The sequence below is a fragment of the Oxyura jamaicensis genome, chromosome 7 (genome assembly GCF_011077185.1).
Source record: "Oxyura jamaicensis isolate SHBP4307 breed ruddy duck chromosome 7, BPBGC_Ojam_1.0, whole genome shotgun sequence".
NCBI classification, from domain to species: Eukaryota; Metazoa; Chordata; class Aves; order Anseriformes; family Anatidae; genus Oxyura; species Oxyura jamaicensis.
The window spans coordinates 38,189,703-38,210,816 of NC_048899.1; positions in this window are offsets into that span (position 1 = coordinate 38,189,703).

Consider the following 21,114-nt stretch of genomic DNA (forward strand, 5'->3'; position numbering starts at 1 on the left):
TTCTGATTTTCAGTGTCTTTTTGATTAAGTCTTAGATACCCTTTTATGAAGACATATGATGAATTTGCTCAGGCTGATGTTAACTTCTATGGTGACCAAAGGAGGAAATTTAAAAGCATAAATGGTAATATGGGAGGACTGAGTTATTGATCTGTAAAGATGATTTTACTTTACTATGCTTTTTTAAAACCATATTGAAGTTTTGAATGTTTGATCACTGTGTGATAAAACAGGACAGCTTGTGAACAGGATATTAAAACTTGGTTTCTGTCATACCAAACAATTGGTGTATCTTCATCAGCTTCTCAGATCGGCGTCCTTTCCTGCCAGGTTGGCATGTCCTACTGTCCTACTGTATTATTCAAGACTTTATTTATTTATTTATTTTTTTAATGTTTGAATTTGTTTCTAAATGCAAAACTATGTACTTTAGTGACTGCTGTTTTGGCCAACTTCATTGTGAATCTGAAGCAATTCTTTTGGAAGCTGCTCGTCTCTTGCAGACTGTCCGGTTTATACTTTCCTGGCCAGGTTTCCATGTAAGCGGGCTGCACGTGCAGCTTTCTGCTTCGTGGCTCAAATCCAGTTGCAGACAGCACAGTGCTTGGCAGAAGGGCCTTATCTGGTATTCATCATGTGAAGGAGTCAACCCATCCGTGAATTCCTGGGTCTTGGTGGAGGAGTTACCAATCCCATTCGCCTGAATAAGAGATGAATAAAAGGCTACACTCTGTGTCAGAAGAGCATTGGGAATTTGGCTTCATACTTATTGATAACTGGTATAAATACCAATAAAGATGTGCTCAGCTGTGAAGGTGCAGGTACGATTGGCAAGGCACGTCTGCGTGCATGGGAAGGCGGGCAGGCTCTGCTGGGGGTTTGGCTGTACTGGTGCCAAGGTAGCTATCAAAGCCAGGAAACCATCCTCTGTTTTCAGCAGGGAAAGCTCCGCTGTGTTAAGGTACTACTGTCTTCACTCAGTAAACGCTTCGGTTCAAAGTTCTGTGCAAAACCAGTTTCAGACACGGCTTCCTGATTTATTTGTATCTGAAAGGGAAGAGCAAGCAGCGCTGCGAGCTCTGCAATCAAAATGTAAGCTGTGAAGAGACTTTTATTTATGAACGTGTTCCTGGGTGAATCCTCTGCTGTCTGGGGAGGGCTGAACTCACGATGTGCCCGTAGTGAAAATGACAAATATTGGTCCTTGAACAGTTTTGTGAAACTTAGGTTCAAATGCTATTGAAAAAGACCAACCATCTAGTTCTCAAGATTTACAAGAGGGGTGGATGCATATAACATGAACAATAGCCTGGAGACAATGGAGGCAGGAGTTTTGCTAGAAACTAAGGATTTACCTAATCTCTTGTTTCAAAACATCTTGTGAAGCCGAGCAGTTTGTTTGACAGAGCCAGCTATGTTACAGCTGTAACTGTGTTCTAGCATTCATCTCTTCGGAGTGCGTGGGCAGATCTCTTTGTTTGCTGATTACACTGATACAATACATTCACCTGGCAGCGTGATTAGCCATCCGCTGTTAAGTAGCCCCAAAAGAAGCCAGACATGTCAATGGGATATGTAGGAGAGTTGTCCTGAGGGGCTGCTAGAAGAGCTGGAAGCCTTTGGGACTATTTCTAGTTTGTTTATTTATTTTATTTTTTCCCCCAGTGGAGTGGAAGGAACTAATGCTGATCTATTTTACTGTGGTAATAAGTTACTTAGCATGTACGTAAGCTAGGGAGTAACCTGCCTGAATAATTGTTAAAGCCCGACAATTAACATATATGGCCATTATAATTATGGTGTCGTGGATTTAGGTGTTGTGATTATTGCTGAAATATTATTTTAAAACATGATGCACTCATGAAACCTAGACAAAATACTTTTAGAGAAGACAAATGGCAGATACGGTAGGCTATATAGGCAGATACTGTAGTACAGCATAGGCAGATGCTGTGCTGAGACACACAGGAGCACAGCTTAAGAGATACAGGACGCAATCTTTGCTGTGCTTAGTGTTGGCACAGCTTCGGCAGATCTGTTTGTGACCTTAAGTGATCCAAAAGAATAAAAGGCTGGTGCAGAACGTGGACGAGGCTGAGATGCAGTGCTGAGCAAGCAGCTACCGCATGTGCTCTTGTTCAGGGACAGCTGCTGTACGAGTGGGATTGTAATGGTGTCATTCGGAATAAAATTAAATATAAAACTTTGTCATAAACTCAAGTTGGAAAGCTTTAATTTATTTGGAATTAAAAAAAAAAAAAACTGGCACTAAAAACTGGCGCTATTTTCTTAACTCTGCCATGCACAGGGAGACCAGTTCCTTTACTAAAAGTATCCGATTGAAAATTATTTGCTGCTAAAATGAGTTAAAATTCAACAAGAGTAGTCAAAAGATTCTGCAAATAACTTCTGTAGGAACTAGAATAAAATCACACTTAGCCCCCAGGCTGATGTCAGCGATGGTAAGTTTAGCTTTCGGTCCCTACGATGCAGCTTGTACTGGCGTGTACTTCCTGCGACTGCCTAACTTGTGATGTGTCTTTCTTTTTTTGAACGGCACCGCCTGTCTTATGGTGCGTCGTCTCCTCGTTGGAAGGGAGCAGACGTTCAGGGAATGGGGATTTTACTTCTCTGCCCGACACCTGATTCCCACCCCTGCCATTATCGTCAAACGCTGTTATACCGTGCTGTGTGGGTACAGGCATTGGAACAAACGCTCCGCAGCCAGCTTTGGCTCAGATGCTGAGCTGGGGAGCTGCCCTGCCTCGTTAGCGTGGCATGGGCATAACGAGGCAGGGTGCAGCAGCACTCGGCTCCCAGCAGCCTCCCGGGGCTGGTCCCAGTTTGGAGCTGGCTCAGGTGTGGGTGCCGCAGCGTGAGGGCAGGGGGAGCCCATAAAGACCTTTCAGACATTTTTCAGTGTCTTGTCTTATGGTATGCTGGCCATGGCAGTAGCCTCGTACCCTTTGTGTTTTACTTTTAATCTTTTTGGACTGTGGGATCAAGGAAAATTTCTTTGCAAATATCCACTGTAGTTCTTAGGTTGCAGATAAGAGATTAAAAATGCAATCGGCTTGAATAGCTTCAACACTGTGTGTGCTTCTGTATGTATTTATATCTCGAAGCAATGCACTATGTGTCGTGATTTCTGTGTTGTTGGGCTCTCTGATATGTTTGCTAATCACATGTTGCTTTTCCGTGCTGGAGAAGAAAGCCAGTTTTACCACATTTGTAGACGTTGCTTCTCAAGGTCCCAGCGTTTGTTACAAGAGGGTGAAATTCAGCCAACTGCAGTACCAGGACCAGAATTTAACAGGCAGAGCTTTTGCTGTTTCCAGTCCTGCTCCAAGCCAGTTCTGTCGCTTCAGGATGGAGATGCTGCGCAGCTTGGGAATTAGCTCCCCAGTCACTATTTTACAAAACTCATACCTTGAAATTAGAGTTAAAACTGTAAACTCGCATCCTAGCAACTCCAACAGAGCCCAAATTAACAGACTCCTAGTACACAAACATTAAAAGGCCTTTCCTTAATCAGCCTTTTCTGGCATGGTATAATTTATATATTTTTTGATCTCACATTTGCTATCTAGAGTTAATGGTCTTACTGAAGCTCCCGCTTAACCTGAACCTGCTTCCCACCCAAAGACGACCTGCTCACCTCTGACAGAAGGGCTGTGGTTCTGCAGCTCGGAGCAGTGCTTGCTCCAGCCTTGTAATTTACAGCGGAGTGAGGTGCTGGCTCCTGTAGCAGCAGTCCCTGATTTCTCTGGCACGTCTTCCAGAACAAAGATATATGAAAGATGTCCTTCCCCTCTGGGGCAAGCACTCCACCCTCCCTCATTTTTGCATGCTTTGCTGTGCAAGCTATGACTCCGCTTTTATTTACTGCATACTTTCACCCGCTGGCACTTCCCTTCCCTGTTGGGGCAGACTTCAGCTCCAGTGCTGTGAGAACCACAGTTCACTGCCAGAGCCCCAAATCTGGCTGGACTAAAGAACGCAAGTTGTCCTAATGCATTTGCATTTGGGTTTAGGGGAGCTGAATTTGCCAGGTTGCTTGTGATTCTGCACAGCAAGCATAGCTTGAAAAAGGGGGTTGAAATTGCTTTTGTTACCTCAAGGTGCAAGTTTGCTATTTACAGTCTCATTTCTATTTGCATTTAGTAGACTTACTGTAGGCAGTAATATCTAAAGGAATTTTATTATTTTTTTATTATTGTTATTTTTTTCCTGAAACTTTTTGCATTGCTTTACATTTGTTTTGATAGGATACATATTTGTCCTGCACCCTGCCTTCCTTTCCAGTCCCCAGGAAAGCCCCCCGTCAGTACAGCTGTGTTCTGAAACCTGTGGGAAGCTGGGGGGAAGGAGTGCTTGATCTCAATTGCTTGCACGGAATGGTAGAATAAATATGTTAAATTTAATTAAAATATTAGTCGTTTATTTCTGCTCTTAGAATTGCACCGTAGGTTTCTATGTATAAACCAAACCGATAATCGGTCTCGAGCATCTCTTAGACACCTGTCACTTCGTATGTAGGCGGCGACTTTTTGGGAGCACGGCTTCCAAAGGCAGTCTGTCGTCTGGCCAGCAGGGTGAGGGCTTGTACACAGAATATGATTTAACACTGCGAAGCTAAAAGAAAGTATTAGTGAAGCTTCCAGCATCTCTGTCTTGGGATTCAGTTAATAAACCAGGAGCAGCTTGTTAAGGAGAAAAAAATAAATAAATAAAAAATCTAAGATTATTATTTTTATTATTATATATATATTATGTATATTTTAATTTCAGAATGCCATTTAGAATTCTTCCACTTGATGTGCACTGGTACAATAATTTCAAATGTTGTCATATTAAGCAAAGAACAAGGGAGTCCAAAAAGCAATGTTGCCTTAGCAACTGTGGTCTTGGCTTCTGGAGAGATTCGAACTATTGTTTTCTAACATTGAGTTTAAGAAATATCTCCGGGCATTGGAAAAAAAATTGGTGAAATCATATTCTACATGACGCCGGTTATGTTTTTGTTTTGCAGGTGAGCCTAAATGATTACTTCATAGCATATGTGCTCCAGGCTACAGAGTAGGTTGTTTTTTTTTTTTTTTCTGTTAGAGCTTCATAACTAATTCAAGGGTTGAATGGATTCTGTTTATTAAAAGTATAGTATAATGATGTTGGTTTTTTTTCTTCCCCTTGCGAGGAGTCCCAAGATGTATTCTGGTTAGAAGCATTCAGCGCATAACCTCACTGTCCTTGTCAAGAATTATAGGGAACTTTTCCCTGTTCCTAAGATATTTTTTGCAGCTTATTTCTTCCTCCCAAACGGGGGTATTTATTTTTCCCTCCTTTATTCTATAAAAAAATGAAATGAAATTTTCCAGTGGTGTATTTTGCATTATAAATGATGGGATTACATCATATGCTGGGTGCTATGTCATCATGGCATTTTGTCACGATTTTTTTCTGCTTCCACTCGTGCTGTCAGCTATCGTGGAAAAAACAAGACCAAGAGAAGCCTGGCTTCAGATTAGTCCAATGTGGGAAAAAAGGTAACAGGAGTGTATGTAACTTTTTCTGTGAAAAAAAAAATATATCTAAATCAGAGAATGAATGCAGTGTCGTTTCTGGGGAGCTCTTGGTGCATCGCGCTCTTAGGAGGAAAGGAATGGAAAGCGTAGCCTCTGGGGAGCCTGAAACTTCTGTGAAGTGTGTTGGTCCTGGAGGTCCTGCTTTCTGTTATTGTTTTGGAGAACTCTAGAGCCTGACAAATTCAGGTTCTGGGAAATCAGTTGAATCCTGACTCTTCATGTCAGTTCAGGAAGACAAGATTTTAGATGTTAGGCATCGTGAGGAGCAATGCATCCAAAGCCAGCATCATCTCTGGTGCCTGGAATTTGGGAGAGAGTAGAACTAATGCCTGCCAAGCTGTAGGAAGGCAGTGTGCGAGACAGACATAATGAAGTTAGTGGAAAATGCAGAGCTAAGCTATGTGACGATAACAAATGATTCTCACTTCGGGTAGCTTACTGCTGTCTGAGGGTGTGCGGGCTGAGGGGAGCTTCCCTCCGAGGTGAGTAACGTCTGTGCACTGTGGATCCCACGGGTGAAGGTTGGACTTTCACCTTGCTTGCTTTCACTGGAGTCCTTGTTAAAATGCAGTCCAATGACTACTTACTGATTTCGATAAAGCTACTAAGGGATTTGATGCTGTATAATTACGTATCCTACTTCATTGTTTTCATATGCTTGTTTTGTTTCATAAAAATCATGCCATCAAACATAGATCAGTGATGCTTGTTGCTTGATCCTATGGCTGTATAGCTGATGAATTCATGGATTTAAGACAATCCGTATTTCATTACTAGCAAGTGCTAGAAATAAAAATGTACTCTGGACTATTGGTTGAAAAACAAATCCTAAAGTCATAAGAGAGGATTAAAGTTGGAAAAAATCTCTCAAGAGAAATGTTAAAAAACGAAGGGAGTAATGACATCTGCTTAATAGCATCCAGCGCCCTCAGCCAACAGTTATGACCCTTTGAAGCCTCTACATAAAGGAAATAAAAGCAGGGAGGGGAGGGGGAAAAATCATTGAGAAAAATCAGAATAAAAAGTAGCCCAGGTTATCTGAATTTTTTATTTTCTACATGGGAATGCTTTGAAGTCTGTCTGAAATGTGTTCTAAAATCCACTAATGAAGCTAAAGATAAAAGCATAGGGATAAAGCTTAAAGGGCAATAGAGCTGCATTTAATTCGCAAACAATGCTAGCAGTAGGAAGAGAAATCTTATAATGCACGGACATTTTCCTTGTTTCTGAGGGTGGTTTCACTTCAGAGCACCTATCAGCAAGGAGGTTTTGTTTTTAGTTGAGAGAAAAACAATGGCAGGCTTTTAAGTTAATGTCAAGTGTGAAGGAAAAGTCAGAAAAAAAAAAACACAACTAAAAGGGTATATTTGGAAACAATGTGGAAATGCAGCTTGCTCAGTGCTGAGGGTGGCCTGTCCCTCAGGAAGGGAAGACAAATCAATTCTTTGACAATATTCCTGAAATAAGATTTTTTTTTTTTAATATACTATATTAAATAACTTATTTCACTTCTCAGGGAAACTTTTTAGTGCGCCGAGAAAGAAATCCGTTTGTTGTCATCCAGAAAGTTGTCTCCTCAGTTAATTATTGTCTTCTGTGAATTTAGACTTGAAAATCAGGGTAAATTGAGCTTCACTGGGTGGAAGAACATATTTCATTGGGCTTCTGATGAAAATGCGTTTCCTTGTTTCTGCTGGTCGTGTTTGGAATTCAGGCGGCTAAACCAGGGATAAGTGTTACTGGTATAAGACCACTGCAAGGGCTTCACCTTCGCAAACAAAAATCATGCAGGCCACTGTAAAAATGTTTCCCTTTATATGCTAATGCGAATTGTGCTACAGATGAACAAATGTTTGAAAGAAGCACTTCTCTCGTGGTGGGCATTTTCCAATCTGATATTCAGTCCTGCGAATCGTAGTGTAGGAACAGCAACAGAATCAATATTAATGCGTTAATCTGGTGTTAAATGTGAGAAATAATCTGAACATGGACAGAGGTTATGGATGTGTGGGGAAAAAAGCACTTCCTTTTCCATGGCGTTCCGCGCCACGAGCGGGCAGCAGAAGAGCACTGCCCCAGAGGTGTTAAAACCGGCTCCAAATGATCTTCTCCATAGTTACCCTAAAAGGCTCTTTAATTACCCTGGCATATGCCTGCAGAATGAAATAACAGGGAAGCTGAAAATGCCTTTTTCAGTAATCAGTTCGAAACAAGTAAACGCTTTCTGGCTGGTTGTCCTGCCAAATTTCTATTCAGCATAAATGTTTGGGCTTGAAAAACGGCTAACTTTTTAGTATTTCATTTGAGTTTGGCTTAAATGTTTGCTGGTCCTACCCCTCTCTACAGAGGCCTTCTTATGAATGGAAAACTTCATCCTGTATTGCTGTAAAGTGTTTTTTCCTTAATTTTCCGTCATGTTTGAGCGTACTGGCAGCCCACATGGCTTGCTATGGAGAATGAAATCAGTCTGACAGGACCAAACGTTACCTGCACTCCTGCTTCTGGCCCTGCTCGTGTTCAGCAGCGGCGTTATTCTTCCTAATGCACGATGGAAGACGGCGCGTGCGCAGCGAGAGAGAGCAAAAGGGCCTGGAGCTCCCTGATGTCGCCTGCCTCCCTCCTGGCTCGCCTTCCTCAGCAGAGAAATCCAAAATCTGAACTTGAAGGGAAGCCCTGCAGCATCGGATGGTAACTATAGAGAGGGATTTCCTGGTGGCTGACCAGTTGGAGAAGCCTCACGAATGAAAGGCTGTCGTCATCACTAATCTCGTTAGGCATTTGCTTAGTTTACAGAGTTAGCCATGGTTATGAGAGAGTTCTTGAACTTTTTATTCTTGTTTGTTAACAAGTTTAAAGGTGTCAGACATGCACGCACACACAAGGGGAATTATATGCAAAATGTAAGTAAAATGTATTTTAATTAAGGCAGTCTACTGTGTTGTGTTGGCCTAAGTTCTGCACAAACAAAATCCATTTTCGTTGTTTCCCTCATGCTCTTTAAACAACCTCGAATTTCAGGGTTCATAAATACTTTCAGGAGGTAGTCATGTGGTCGGTTGTGTTGATGAATGCCCTTGAACCCAGTTTGGGGCACCAGTCACAGACCGGGCTAGGCTGGAAGGGACCTCAGGGGGCTGCCCTGAGGCTGGCTTACCACCAAAGAGCCGCTTCCTCGGGGGGCTGGGGGCTGAGCATCCCCACGGGTGGTGGTCCCAGAGGGACATGTGGCCACCCAGCTCTGTGCAGATGCTGCACGGGGTGCTTGGCCACGCTGCTTCCTCAAGCACTCGTGGTGGGAAGCAGCCACGGTATTTCTGCACTGTGTTCCTGCAAGAAAGGGATGCCAGAGATAGAGCTGTTACTTGCTAGCACATAGCAAATGTGGCAATGAACTTTTTTTCTGGTACTTTAGAGCATTAAAGCAGCTGTTTGAGATCAGATCAGCAGCTGTAGCCGTGATCCGATGGTGATTATTGGGCTCAGGGACTTGCGGACTCGGAGACAGGCTTTTTTGTTCTTATCCGTATTTTGCTTTTAGGACTCCTGCTTTTGCGCCGGTGTGCTTCTTTGCATGCAAAAAAGTTCTCCCAGCTATAAATTCTTACTGAACCCCACAGCAAAGAGCTCATGGTTTAAATACCTCCCGCAAAGATTTGTTCTGAATTATTGTCATCACTGTACTGTCAGCGTCCCGATGGTGCAAACAGTGCTGATTGCGTATCAAAGCCATTGTTCCTGCCACAGGCTTGGAAGGAGAGCGGAGTGCAAGTACGCCTCAGGACCCTGAAGATAATGCATTATAAATAAACATCTAAAATTTGTCTGAGGCTGCAGCGTACGATGGCATGGAGCGTTGGATTCTGACCATGCTCTACAAAGATTGCTGCTAACGGGTTTTGGCAGTGCTGCCTCTAAATCAGAAAGCCGAAATGATTGCAAATTGTCGGCCTCAATACAGATCATACAGCTGCCTGGAAGACCGTGGAAGGAGGGTTTAATTAATGTTTGTTCTCGTCAATGTACTGATCAGGTTTTGATGCAAGGTTCTCTTCTTTTGTGCTTTTTTTTGGTCAAATTTTATTTTAAACTTGTATTCTATGCTGAACAGTAGCTCCGGTGGAAACATAAGCATCTGCCAATGAGGAGTTTAAATTTAGGATGTGTTGTAGAGATCTGAGATCTATTTGGGTAAAAATGTTTTCTACGTTTTCCTCTTCAGCTGCTGCTACGGGATGCTTTAAAACAGTAATCCAAGATGTTTGCTTCCCAGAACGCCTCCTGGTGCTCCTCTGCTCGGGCTGTGTGATGCCCCAGTGATCCCGCTGGCGTGCCCGCGCCAGTAATTCACCGTAAGCTGGAGGAATCCATCTGATTTCTGAACTCCTAATCCTGCAAAGCCTTTAAATGATGGTTATTTTAGCTTCATTTCTGATAAAACGGGGCTTGGGAGACGCTGACATTTGCTGTCTGTTTCTTCTCTGCTCTGCTCCCTCTCAGCACCCAAAGAGACCTCTGCAGCCCCTTAGGGACTGGGAGGCTGGGGCGTGCAATGGCACGAGGTGGTCGGCGGCGGAGATGGTGTTTTTCCCCAAGCTTGTTGGTTGAACCCAGCTTTTATTACACAACAAAATGCACGTGGGAGATACTATAAATGCCCCTGCTCACTGTACAGCTGAGTACAGCAGCTGAAATGGGGAAGGCTGGAGTTTTAATGTGCCCCTTCACTGGCCTGCAGCTGGGAGTAAAGGCAAGGCAACGCACCGTGACTTCTCAGATCTGAACTGCCACCAGATTGGGTGGACACCAGTGAGAAGGACCCCAGTAAGAAGGTCCTTAAGTTCCCCTCCAACTCCTTTTGGAGGCTGCGGGTAAAGCCTACCGAGCAGTACACATCCTCAGGGTAAGGCGCCTGGCCTGCTGCTTTTGGTTCATCTTACCCCATTGCACGCCTGAGGGAGAGACGGAACTTTAGCCTTGGTAAAATCACATAGGGTTTTAATCTGAGCTCCTGCACAGTGTGGTGAGCGTGCTGCTTGCCTGGGTACAGGTCTGAGCTCAGAGAAGGCTCAGCGTGGACAGCTCTGTTCGAGGCCCTGCCACGGTTCAGAGCTTGGGCACCTCTCCAGGAGAAGTTCATGCAGAACAAGCGCTGACATGCAGTCTTTGGACGTAGGACTTTTTTTTTCTTGTGACAAATTAAGAAGGAAATAAGTTCCCTATAATGCATTTATACATCTTCTTGCACTGTCCACATCCTCCTAGTGTCACGGGAATTAGGCGTGAGCCTGCGCTTGGTGCACCTCAGGGCCTTTTTGGATCCCCATCGTCGCTGCTCAGCAAAGGGCGACTTCTTCAAAGGGTGAGTGGCTGCAAAGCTCTGGTCAGCAGAGGCTGCGTTAGCCAAAAGCACACGATTCCCTTTTAGACAGATGCTTTGTACGTTTGCCCTTTTTTATTACGTGCCGCTTTGTTACAGTCCGAGAAAATAAAATAAAAAGCACAGGGATCTGGGGACTCGATTAGTACTGCTGCGAAAGGAGGTGGCTGATCGGAAAAGGAGCTCGGTTTAAGAAGTGGCAGTATGGGAGGGTAAACTGTGATATCAAAGCTGCGTGCTGGGCTTTTCGATTTTTCTGAAATGCCTGGGCATGGAGCATAGCTGTACCGAGTGCAGGCTGGCTGTGGAGGGGAGCGTTCTTTGAATTAGGCTGGCAGTAAGGGAATGCTGCCTTTCTCTGGCACCAAATCCCGCTGAGAAAGGTGTTGCAACCTTTTGTGTCGCCTGCCTAGCCCCCAGCTCCTGCCTGCCTGCATGCAGCCTTTGTCATCCAGCTCCTCGTCCACGCTGCACTTTGTGCTTTATAGGGTAGCCGCGGAAATGTGCCTGGCAAAGGATCTTTTCTTAAAAGATGCGAATAGAAAGCATCCATGATCACAGCAGGTATTTTATGACTGGCAGCTCAAAATGTACGTATTAATAAAAATTTATTTTTATAAATATTAAAGTCTGTGAAAACTGGCAGCAAATTTTGTACCTGTTATCCAAAGCGTTGAAATGTTCTGTCCTGCTCTTCCGCCAGATGCAGATGTCAGGGGTGGGAAAACGAACTGCTGCTCTTGGTTCAAGTCTCTCAACTATCTCTAATTTGAAATATTTGAAAGAAGTACATTTTATATGAATTTTGCATTTTTTAATTTAAATAATTTTTAATTTTTAATTTAAATACATTTTGCATTTATTTCAGAAAGCGTTTCTGTTAAATGCAATACGTTGTGAAGCTTAGCAGGGCTTTTGCTTCCTGGAAAGGCAGGGGAGGGAGCGAAGTGCAGCCTGGGGCATTGCTCCTCGCAGGGAACCTGCCCGGCTCCATGGGAAGAGCAGGGCCAAAGCTGTGTGGTGGCCTTGGCTGCTGTGGGACGAAGGGAACCCTTTCCCAGGAGGGATGGGGACAAAGCTTTCCGATGCCAGCCAACAAGAGATGCACTGTGAGTGACAGGATGCTGGTGACACTACTCCGATGGGTAATTTTCCATCTGCTTGTCTTGAACTGCAACGGTAGAGTGCTCAGATGCTTTCACAGCACGTCTCAGGTGGTCGCAGCTGCATCTGAAACCATCGGAGCACCCCTTATGCTGAGCCTTACCCCTTGACTTCTGAGCAGCCAGGTTCTCCCTGCAGCTTTAAGATTTCTTTCAGCACCCAGCTTTCAGGAAGCACAGGACAAGGGAAGTGCAGTCCAACCCCACCTAATGAAACGGTGGCAGATACGTAATGCAATCATGCTTATTTGGTGTCATACTCTCTGTGTGCTTGTTTTTTAAACTCCGCTGTGGATTGAAATGTGATCTTCCAGCCCTAGTCATTCCACGCAGTGTCCGCCTCTTGGACAAGTGTGAAATGGCTTCAGCACTTGTGGGTGATTCACTCTTTCTTTATTACACAGCGTGTGAAATCGTTGTCTGTGCTTTGTCGAGCGTGCATGACATTCGCTGGGGATTTTCAAAGTTTATTTTTAGCTTTTCCAAATAATTCACAGATTCGGATTAAATTTGAGCCTATGTAGCAATTTAAAACAGTTGGTGTATGCTAAACGTCTGTCACTGAAAACCGTGACCTACAAAAACTGTGTTATAATATCCTAAGCAATGAATTATTCACATACTTGCACATACTGTAAATGCAACGCCAGCTTCAAAAATCCAGACTGAGCTTTTGATCACATCGTCCCAGCAGGTCTGGCACTTGGCTGCGCTGCAGCTCTCCTCCGCACCCTCGGTGGAAAAGGAGAGGAAAAGCCAAATAAAATTGTACGAAGTAAGCCAAAGAAAGAACAGAAGATGGAGAAGAGAGAGAAAAGATGGAATGGCTCTAGTAGAGGCATAATGCTCAAGTGTGCCACGTCAGGAGCCTCTGCTTGCTGCCTTGAATTATCAGGGACTTGGGAAAGGTTTTTTAGAGAAGGGGAAAAAGAACAGGCCACTGGGAAAGCAGCTGATGTGTTCATATATGCGCGTTTCCAGCCACTGCTGTCATGCACACGTGTAGCAGGATCCAACGTTACACCTGAGGACCAGGTCTTGACAAGCGAGATATCCATAAGAATTGCAAAATGATATGGGTTTTAAGCACACATCTCAGAGCGAGTGAGCCGCTAAGGTTTTGAGGGAGAATGGTTCAGCGCGGGGCCAACAGCTTAGAGCCTGTGTCGGCTTTGTGAGAGGAGAACATGTAAGGCTGACGTTTCATAGCACTGTTGGCTCTGCAGTGTTTATTTATGTGTCTCATAATGGAGATAAGTTTTTAGTTTAGCTTCTTTCTACCACGACTGGTACGGAGCTGTATGAAGAGCTGTATGAAGAGAAAATGACATCCTACTCAAGTATTTCTTTATATGAGCTGTTACCTATAATGTACTGTTCATTTTGGTTTTGTGGGACTTTTAAATATTACCTGATCAAAATGAAACCTGTAGCTTGTTTAGATTTGCATTTTTGTAATTAACTGCACCATGTGAAAATCTGCAAATTGTCCCCAAAAGCTGCAGGTAAAACAAGCGTTGCTATTTCAGCTCATTTCTTCATCAGTAGAGCTCTCTGATTTTACTGCAAACTAGATGAGAATTTCTTGCTCTTTTAGCAACCCAAAACAGGTTTTTGCTGCCCCATTTAGTCAGCAGTGATGTATTGTACGTCTATTTTGAGATGCTTGCTATTTTATTCTTTAAGCAATGAAAATGCACCACAAAAACACCCAGCGCATCTACTGCACGATCTTGAGGGCAAAGCAAAACCTGGCTGTGAGGATTTAGCTCTTGACAGGAGAAGGTATTTTTGTTTGTTTTATCCAAGATGGGGTCTGAAATGTTGAGTAAAAAGAAGTTAAAAAAGGCCCACTAAACCACTTCCTTCTCATCTTTTCAGCGACAGCAGAAATGGGATTTGATTATTAATCTGAAAAGACTTAAAAATTATCTCAGTGGTTAAATTGCCTTTTGCTGAGTCCTTTATGCTTTTGATATAAATAAATAGAAGTTTCTATTGTTCTGGGCTTTTATCTAAAGTTATTACCATTCTTAATGTGAAAGTGATTCATCTGTGGCATTGGTATTTCATAAATTTCAGTTCTGATGCTTGTACAATCACACTAAGTAGTACTTTGCCTTGAAATCATATATAGGTATTAAATGCTTTCCTGAAGGCTGCTCTTCACATAATGATATCTTCAAAGCTCTCTGCAAGCATCGTGTAATTAATTGTCCCGGCAGCCTTGCGAGGAAGCTGGAAAGCGCAGTGGGTGCTGGCAGCGAGCGGATTGCAGCCCCGGCTGCCCCCGCAGCATTCCTCGGGACTAATTAGGGAAAATATTTTATTTTGGTTTCTTTTTGGACTTTGTTAGCCGAACCAGGTTTTATTACGCAGGTTAAGAAGGCTTCTCCAGTGAAGCCAAGCCTGGTGCATCTCTCGGCGTGCCTGTACAACCAGGCTCTCTTCTTCAGGGTGTGTAAAGGAGGAGTAAGAGGAAGCCATGTAGGAAGGTCCCAGGAAATTACTCCAGGTTTTGATGTCATTGGTTGCTGGAGTTCCGAACCCCAACTTTCCCTTGGTATTCAGAAAAACTACCTTTTCCTGCTGGATTAAACAAGCATCCCTACTCCCCTCCCTGCAAAGCAGGCACTTGCTTTGAGAAGAAAATTAATGAAACATGTTTGAGGAGAAAACCAAGTGTGAGTAAGGCTGCGGGTGGCAGCCACCTGCGTGGGGCCATGCTGATGGGATGGAGGCTCCCAAACATCGTCTGAGACCTCTGCTCGCCCTGCCCATGGCCTGCCACAGTGGGGTGAAGGAGTTTTGGGAGGGCTCTGTGCCAGTAGCGGGGGTCTTCTGCTTGGAAGAGGAACTTCTAGCATCTGGATGTGCTAGAAAGCCTGAGAGCTGGGGTCATGCCTTGTTTTCTTACAAACCTTTTAAAGTCCAGGCTGGGGATGGCTGCACAGCATCTCCCTCCATAAAAAGGTAAACAGTCTGCAGTGGAAGCAGGGGGTGAGGAAAATTACACAAACACCCTTTCCTCTCCCTTTCTCTGCCTTCTGGCTTCTGCCCTGACCCCTGCCCCTAGCTCCTCCATCCAGGCTGGTGGGCTGAGCTGGCCAGGGCTGAGGTGGGTGTGCATCTGTCCCCGCAGTGCCCGTGGGAATGCTCGCCCTCCCCTGGAGCATCACTTGCCGACTGAGCAGCTGAGGTATTACAAAAGGCTTTGCAAGTGATACAAAATGATTGTGCTCTGCTTTTGTACGTCTGCAAAGTGATTTCGTCTAGTCTGTCATCCAAGTGCTTGTTTCTAACTGAATTCCAGTTTTGCTTCCACTCGTATTATCCAAAGATCCATCGAAACAGATTAAAATAATAATAAAGAAAAGAAAGCAGCAATCAGCATACCTCAGTGGCGTCCATGGCAACAATTTTCCCCTTGCAATTAGTTTGACTCAGGAGACAATAAGACTGTTTACCGTGCTAAAGGAGATAAATAAAGACTAATAGCCATCTTTTTAATAATGCTTCCCCCTCTAAGTCTTTCATTTTCGCTGGATTAATATTCATGATTTATATTTGGGAATATGTTATCTTGCAGAGCTGTATTTTTTATTTGGGTACTCATCTTTCACATTTTTTTCTTGGCATCTGGTCAGTGTCATTTCCTAAGCAGAGTTTCATAAGGTGTGTGCCCAAATGCAGTTCATGTAATGAAGAGATGAAGAACTAGACTGTTTCCACAAAGTGTAAGCTGCATAGGAAACATATTTTCAGCGGCATGTGGCAATGTTAACGCTCACATCTCTTGCTAATTCCTGAGAAGCCGTCCTCCCCTCCCAGTGACACCCCTGCAGCGCCCACACAGACTGGGACACGGCCTCGGCGTGGGGAGAGTCAGCAGGGGCAGAGCTGAGCTTCCGTGCTGTGGGATGGAGCAAACAGGTCTTTTTTCAAAGAAACTTCTCTTTTTTTTGTCCTACTTTTTTGGAAAGCAGAGAAGCACGGAGAGTCTATTTGCTGGAATTGCAGCCGCACGTCTTTGTACATTCACTGTGCACTGCCTGAAAAATCCCTTTCTTTGCTAAGAGCATCTGAGGTCCAGGCTGCAATATTTCTCCAGACCTAGGAGCTCTGCTCTGCGGTCGCTTGCAGGGTGCTGCCCTCCCCGTCTGTGTCCTGCCCCTCGCCTGCCCCTGCCTGTGCTAGGGCCCCGCGCAGCCACTGCTGAAATTAAGAGATGACAATAGGCCAGAAAAACTGCAGAGAGCTTCTGTTTCCATTATCTCAGTACATGTTGCAGCACACAGGGTGCAAGGACTATATATTTTCAAATATGATGTATTATAATTATATATAGTGTATATATTTTAAAATAAAGCTTGTCCTACAGTTTATAGTGTCCCTGTCAAAAGCTCACCCATTTTGCTCAAATGTCTCATATCATAAAACTGAAATAACTTTTGGGGGCTGGTGAACATTGGTCCCTCAAGGCTCCCTGATGCAGATCCAATCTACATCGTCAAAGTCAAATGTATTTTTGCCAACTGGTGTTTGTCTTTCTGATGAGGGCTCCTGTGAGCTGGCACGGTTACAGTGACTTGCAAGTTCTTGTTCCTCTGGTATTGCAGCAAATTAGCTTTCTTCTGTTACACTTTATTAGCGATTGAGATAACAAACTATAAAATCAGTATTGACACTTGTAAAAAACTCAGGAACCAAACAATTCTCTCCTTGATTTTAATGAATTTGACTCCAGAGTTGGACTGGTCATAAAGGAATAGAAAGGAAAGAGCCTTTGATAATGCCGTGGTGTAAATTTCATTAAGTCTTCTTCACATAAATATGGCAGAAGCTCCTTGATTTTGTTTGGTGATGAGCTATTTGTAACAGCCAACTAACGCTGCAGTCCTCGCAAACTGTGAGGCTTGATTAAAAGACCCAGTGCCATCAAAATGACAGGAATGGATGCTCTCAGGGCTGTTAAGTCATACTGAGAACAATCAAAAAGTTGAGTTATGATTCCTCAATTAGCTGCGGGGTTAACTTCTGATGAAAATGAGGCATCTGAAAATGCCTCAGACTGTGTTTGAAAAGGCTTTCTGTAATGAATTGCTCGGCGCTTTTGTGCTCCAGCACCATTCTTGGCTTGGAAAGCTGCAGGGACGGTACATGTTTGCTGGATTTTTAAGTCAGAGAATATAGCTGCTGTATTTCGCTCTGCTGTATCACAAGGAATATGGAATATCGTCGTTAAGTCCCAAATACCCCCTGCAGAGAACAGCAATTAGCAATTCCATCACGCCCCAGCCGAAGCGTGGGGCCAGACGGCGGCAGGGCCGGGCAGGCTCATTTGCTGGCGGCGCATAACGAGCAGGTCCTGCCCCGCTCACGTACCGGCCCCAAACACGCACAGCTGGGACCTCACCACTCAAAACTGAGAAGAAGATGCCACAGCGATGATGCAGAGGAGAGGAGGCCAAGGGGACACACAGAAAGCAAACACGACGAGCAGACTGAGGGAGCGCCGAGGTGAGCGGAGGCGGCTGGGGACGGGGAGCTGCTGGAGGGCACGGCAGAGACCTGAGCTACCCCAGCAATGTGCCAAGGCACTTCTGCAACCTCTGCCTCCACCCAGTTCAGTCCCTAGCACCCCAGTGCAGGGCAGGCTGATAAGACAGGCATTAAGCTTAGTGCATGCCCACAAATGTGCTGGGAATACTGTTATTCCATCTAGCTGGCCTGCCAAGAGGCAAAGTGTGACAGCAGGAGATCAGGGCAAGATTATGTTATGTCTCAATAAACTGCCTGTACAAGGAAACTCGTTAATATCTAGTTTGAGTGTCTATGTCTAACATGGGAGTCCAAATGTTCCTTGAGAAAATCACTGCGCATGGTCAGACCGGTCTCTCCTGGTATACAATAACTTCACTGACTGCAGCTCCAGCTTAGCCCATGGGAGGCTTATGAACTGCTTGGGAAATCAGAGGAGAAATGACTTGAATTAGAAAAAAATAAAAATAAAAAATTGTTACAGCTGTGTAAATGTCTGGGAATTTTACCATTGAATCAAATGGCATGAGGATGTTGCCATGATACTGTCCTAAGCACCTTAGAAATACCTTGCACAATTTGCTAAGCAGGACTGTAGCTACATTAATTGTATGGCTGCTGGTCGTGCACTTTGAATAATAATAATTGCACTTTAAAACAAGTTCCAAAAGGATTCCTGTTAATACCCCGGCACTTGTTTAGTATGTGCAGCAAGTTTTTGGACTGTGGAGAACATAGAGGATCCAAAATAAATCTCACTTCGCAGGCAGATGATGCACATCTTAATGCCTCCATAATTCACTGTAACAATACCGAGTGATTATAGTAAGCTCAGTCTCTCATTCCGCTGAAAAACTGCTCACAGGGGAGATCACCATCAAAAGTTGTTTATTCACTTGCTTCACATGCACAACAACATAAGGTAACACAATAATAACCAGATTTTCTCACTTATTCCCTGTTCCTGTAAATACCAGGAGGAAACAATGAAGATTTATTGTCGAAGAAGTTTGTAACCAGGCATGGCTTGGCAAAAAGAAACCTACATCTGTGTCTTTTAATTTTATCTCAGTTATAAAGGCCCTAAAATTTAATTATTTGAATAAGATTTCCTGTTAATCTTAATGGAATTTCATCAGTAGAATCTAAACAAACAGGAATTGAAAAGCTGCAAGTAACACAGCATCAGTTTATCCAATTGTATAATAAAACATAAAATATATTTGTAGGTGACAGAAGAAAACCAAAAACAGCAAGTGAACGAAATGAAAACTCACCGCAAATCTTGCTGTGCTATCCACCTAAAATGCACCGTTCCTTTAGAAGACATGGCTAATAATAACAGCAGATTTTATCTGAGTACTGCTGAATTTTATGTTTCCAACTTAGGGAAAGCCCCTTTAGCAATTCGGGTGAGTTTCTTTGAGATGGGAATCATTCTCCCATCACCATGGGTAGCTCTCACACTTCTCATACCGTCCAAATTAATAACCTGCAATTATACTAAAATTATCTTATACATTGATGAAGATGGAGGAGAGTGGCTCTTTTTAATTAAACAGAAGTAGTGAGACTCAGACTTTTTTGTAGGAAAACTGAGGACTTTTCTGATGTAAAAGCTGCTGGTGTTTTCTTCACACCCAGACAGCTCAGGGACAGCTACTTGCTGGGTTTCAGTCATCTCAGAATTTAACTCAGAAACAGAATTTGTGGTGTAAACAAATCATTTTGAAATAAGAATGGATTTCAAGGTTCCTAACTGACTTGTTTTCTAACAAATAAAATGCAACTCGCTTGTTAGAGTAGGTCATTGCACACCGGTGAGGGAGGGTTTGGAAGAACTCAGCTCATCCCCTTTCTTACAAGACATTTTTCATGGAGAGATTTATTTTCCCCTTCTTCTTTGCATATTTTTCCTTTTCTTCTTCCCCCAGGCTGTCAGAAAGATCCCCCCCGTGTGATATTCAGGAGGGAAGGTAGATGAATGCATCCTGTCATCTTCCTTATTGCGGTGGATGGGCTGGGGATTCTCGGCTCACTGCTCTCAAACCTGTTGGCAATCCAGCCAGAAATGGATATACGGACGAATTCAGTGTTAATCTGTTTGCTGATGACTATCCCTCAGAAGGGGGATTATCTACAAATTAGGAGCCTATACTGTGAAGGGAGAGCACTTTCTCAGTCAAATCCAGGCTTTATTTGAAGATTATCTAAAGAATAAAACAGATTCTCCATCGGCTGTGTTTAACAGTTCACGTCTGGAGTGGCTGAGATGTCTGCAGAGCGGCGTTGTGGCTGGTCACATTCATTTTGGGCAGGGTTTTCAGTGATAACCTGAATTATATCCCAATTTAAACACCAGCAACAGCACTTCCCACTTCAAATCTTCAAGGAGGGCCATGATGCTGGGGATGTGCCTTGTGTCCGAGCAGCCCACACGTCACCCCACAGCACCCAACACACCACGGCCTGCAGGCCCCTGTGCTCCTGCTGCCTCTGCAGCCCTGGCCCTCACCCCCAGCCCAACATCGAGGCACTCAGAGCCATCCTCCAGGCTCATCTCAGCCACGTTGTTTGTTTTATGAGCAAGGAACCCAATTAAAATCGGTGTTGGGTGCCAAAAGCATGAGTTAGGTCTTGCTCAGCAGGTGGCTGAGGGCTAAGCCCCATTGCTGCCCGTGTGTTGCCCTGGGGCTGTAGGGCCAGGCGTGCGATGCTCTCCTGCTGCTGCTCCAGGGTCAGGCCGTGCAGCAGAGGGAAGCTCTGGGGAATATAAAACCTTGTATCTGGAGAGCCTGTTTATGGGAGAGCCTTAATGCTGCTTTTATTGCCGTGGCAAGAAAGCAAAATAATACCAGCGATGTGTCCTGTTTGTTTATCTCTGGCTCTTCTACACTGAGTGTAAATTCTTCATTTATTCATTCACTCCTGGAAAGAGACCTGGAGAGTGCAGGCTGGCTGGAGGTTGCTCAGCTACAGTCAGGAACGTGACCCCAGGCACTTGGCTGGCGGTGTGTGGCTGCCATCAGCAAGCTCCCAAGAAATACACCTTTGGACACTGCCAGGTTCTTCCATCGACATACCTGGGCTGAGCTGGACATTTGGGCTCGTGTGTCCCCAGGTGGGCTGTGACGTTCAGAAAGCTGGTGGCCCTGCATGCTGGGTCCCCTGCAGGACCCAGTTCCCGAAGCGATTTGATCATGCCACTGCATGCTGCCTGTGTTGAATGCTGCTAAAAAGCAAGGTGTTCGCATCAGCTGCTTGTGGTTCCTAAGGGAAAGCCCTTCCTGGTGTCCCAGGGCACTGCAAATTGTTTGACTATGGAATTTTCTCCATCTGTTCCCATAGCATGTAATGCTGCAACCACCTCCAATATGCCTGCACTTCCAGGGCAAGGAGAAACAAAGATATAAAAAATGAATGGGGGAAGAGTCTAATTCCAGCTGCG